This window comes from Balaenoptera ricei, chromosome 3 (genome assembly GCF_028023285.1).
Source record: "Balaenoptera ricei isolate mBalRic1 chromosome 3, mBalRic1.hap2, whole genome shotgun sequence".
Classification (NCBI taxonomy): Eukaryota; Metazoa; Chordata; class Mammalia; order Artiodactyla; family Balaenopteridae; genus Balaenoptera; species Balaenoptera ricei.
In genome coordinates, this window is record NC_082641.1 from 29,452,143 (window position 1) to 29,455,908 (window position 3,766).

Here is a 3,766-nt window from a genome sequence, read left to right on the forward strand (position 1 = left end):
TAGAGGAGTAAGGGAGGAGTTGATTCTGGTTGAAGAAGCAGGAGAAGAGGTGAATAGGTGGAGGAAGGCAATGCTTCTGAGAAGGAAACGAACTCCCTGCTAAAAAGAAGATGGAGGGTAGGATATTGCTAAAAAGAAGGAAGCAGAGGGTTTACTGAAGGTGGCTCCCAGGGTCTAGGAGTAACTCCAGGGATGTTACCAAGAATAAAGAGGACCCTCCTGCCCAGGTTGGTGGAATTGGCACAGGACCACTGAGGAGCATCGGTCAGGCCCCTGTGCCAGGTTCTGGTGCAGTGGCAGTGCTGAGTGGAACTAGTTGGAGACCAGCTAAGCCGGAACAGTGGTTTCTAATGACACCTCTGCTAAAGTTCACTCACTACATCGATGTTCCCAAAACCCAGTACCATCACAGGAAGAAAAATATTCCTAAAAATATTTTGTTTCTGACATAATTTTCACTCTCTCCTCCTACCTCCTTGCTTTTTAAAAGTTTGCATCAAGTGGCAATCAGTGATGCCTGCAATCTGGGACTTTTGCTGGAGCAGAGAAAGAGTTAGATAACAGAAACAACCAGCTGCTTAACTCCTCCTAAGTGAAGATGAGGTAATGACTTTCAGGCTGGGCAATGAGACAAGGAAGGGAACAGAGCAATAAATAAGGCAAGGAAGGCCCAAAGTGTGCCAAGGGCCAGCAATGAGACTCCCAATCAGCCATGACAGCCAGGTTCCGGCCGTTAGGGGAGGCAAGAAATCTGTAATCAGGGGGAATGGGGCAGCAAAAAAGGATAGCAGGGAGGCAAGCAAGAATCAGAAGTTTGGTTAAGACTGGCTTGGGGGAGTGGGGGAATTACTGGCACCAGGCATCTACGGCAAGAAGGTAGTTGGCTCAATCAATACCTCCTGAGGCCAGGAGAGCATATGTGCTCCAGGGGGGAGGAAGAGAATGCAGTAGGTACCCAGGGAACGTGTTCAAAGAGCTGCTGACAATGCGAATCTGTAGGCCAGAAGGAGGTTGCCCTGGAGATGTGCTTGGGAATCATCAGCAACTAGATAGTAAAGCCATCATGGATAATGGATGAAATCACCCAGATAAAGTATATGGAGAGGGGAAAAAAAGAGGTCGAGATAAAAATCCTGTGGGTACACCAGCATTAAGGAGCAAACTAAACAAAAACCAATGTATGAGAATGAAAAGGACTAAAGAGGTAGTACGAGGGACTTCCCTGGCAGTCCAGTGGTTAAGACTTCGCCTTCCAATGCAGGGGGTGCAGGTTCAACCCCTGGTGGGAGAGCTGAGATCCCACTTGCCTCGTGGTCAAAAAACCAAAACATAAAACAGAAGCAATATTGTAACAAATTCAATAAAGACTTTAAAAAAAAATGGTCCACATTAAAAAAAAAAATCTTAAAAAATAAAGAGGTAGTACAAGATTGGAAGACCATGGCACCATTAAAAAAAATAGGAGAGGAAGATGACCAGTCTCAGGTGCCACAGAGATGCTAAGTGAGGTGAGGGCTGAATTTGGCAGTTAGAAGGTAATATTAGTCAGGATTTTTCAGAGAAACAGAACCAATAGGAGCTATATATATATATATATATATATATATATATATACAGGTATATATAGAGAGCTATGTATATAATGATATACATATGTGTATAAAGTGTATAATGATGTGCACAGCTATGTAGATGGAAATAGATACAGTTATATATCGATATCTACATATCTATATGTTATCTATATCTAAATTTATTATAAGGTATTGGCTCATGTGACTATGCAGACAGAAGTGCCCTGGTCAGTTGTCTGCAAGCTGGAGACCCAGGAGAGCCGGTGGTGTAGTTTGAAGACCCAAGAGCCTCAGGGGCTGCTGGTGTAGATTTCATTGGGGGTCTGAAGGCCTGACAACCAGAGATGCTGAGGGCAGAGGAGATGGATGTCCCAGCTCAAGCAGTCAGCCAGAGAGGGCGAATCCAATCTTTCTCCACCTTTTTGTCCTATTCAAGTCTTTAGCACATTGTGTGATGCCCACTTACCTTGGGCAGGCCATCTGCTTTACTCAATCCACCAATCCAAATGCTAATCTCTTCCAGGAACCCCCCCTCACAGACACATCCAGAAATAACGTTAATAAGATATCTGGGCACCCCATGGTCCAGTCAAGTTGCCACATAAAGTTAACCATCACAGGAGTTGTAGGTCACTTTTGCAAGAATAGGTTCACAGAAGCCAGCCTGGGGAGTACTGAGAGAGTGGCAGTGAGGAAGTGGCGTGGCAGTGCCCCACGGATTTTTTTCTTAGAAGCATCACTTTTAGGAAAAGGATATACATTTGAAAGAAGGTTTTTTTGTTTTTGTTTTTGTTTTTTAATGGAGGGAGAGGCATGTTTTTAGGCTGAGAGGAAGAAGAAAGAAGAATATAGAAATTGAAAATCCAGAAGAGAATGAACAATTCAAGCTGTTAGATCCTAGAGAATATGTGTGTGTTGGGGGGAAGGTTTATGTAAAATAATAACCTGACCATGAATGTGGTTATCGGCTCTGGGAAGGATGAGGAAGAGGTAGCAGGTGAAGAAGTCTGAGGGCTCCGGGAGGAGAGAACACGGTGCAGCAGCCCTGAGATAGGCAGGGGGGTGGGGGGCGGTTGGAGGGCAGCATGACAGGCGTGCAGAAGCCAGGGAAAGGTGCAGGGCCACCAGGCCAGGATGCAAGCCAGAGACAGGCCTGAGGGAAGGCATCAAACAGGTATTAAGCAGGAGAGTGATATGATCAGAATCCTTGTTGGATAGTTTCAATGTTCTTCTGATAAACAACAGTCACTTATTGAGAGTGAGAAGGGCAGGGGTGTGAACTGGGGGCCTGAGGAGAGTGCATAGAATTGCAACCCCCTTGGAGGATGAATAAGAGATGCCTGGGAGCCCTCTCGATCCTCCTTCAGATGTTACGACCTCACAATTCACCCAAGAGTGGTTTCCTTTTCTTTCTAAAGTTACCTCTGGTACTTTATTACCAAAATCTAAATATATATGTGTGTACATATATATATATATAATATTTCTAAATACAGATTTCTTTATATATTCTATGTCTCTAATTATATATACATTTCTAAATATATATTATGTATTTCTAAATATATATAATTTATATTTCTGAATACACACACATGTGCATGTCAGATGACTAATTTTTTTTTTTTAACATCTTTATTGGAGTATAATTGCTTTACAATGGTGTGTTACTTTCTGCTGTATAACAAAGTGAATCAGCTATACATATACATACATTTCCAAATCTCATCCTTCTTGCGTCTCATTCCCACCCTCCCTATCCCACCCCTCTAGGTGGACACAAAGCACCGAGCTGATCTCCCTGTGCTATGCGGCTGCTTCCCACTAGCTATCTATTTTACATTTGGTAGTGTATATATGTCCATGCCACTCTCTCACTTCGTCCCAGTTTACCCTTCCCCCTCCCCGTGTCCTCAAGTCCATTCTCTATGTCTGTGTCTTTATTCCTCTCCTGCCCCTAGGTTCTTCAGAACGCTTTTTTTTTTTTTTTACATTTCATATATCTGTTAGCATACGGTATTTGTTTTTCTCTTTCTGACATACTTCACTCTGACAGTCTCTAGGTCCATCCACCTCGCTACAAATAACTCAGTTTCGTTTCTTTTTATGGCTGAGTAATATTCCATTGTATATATGTGCCACATCTTCTTTATCCATTCATCTGTCGATGGACACTTAGGTTGCTTACATGT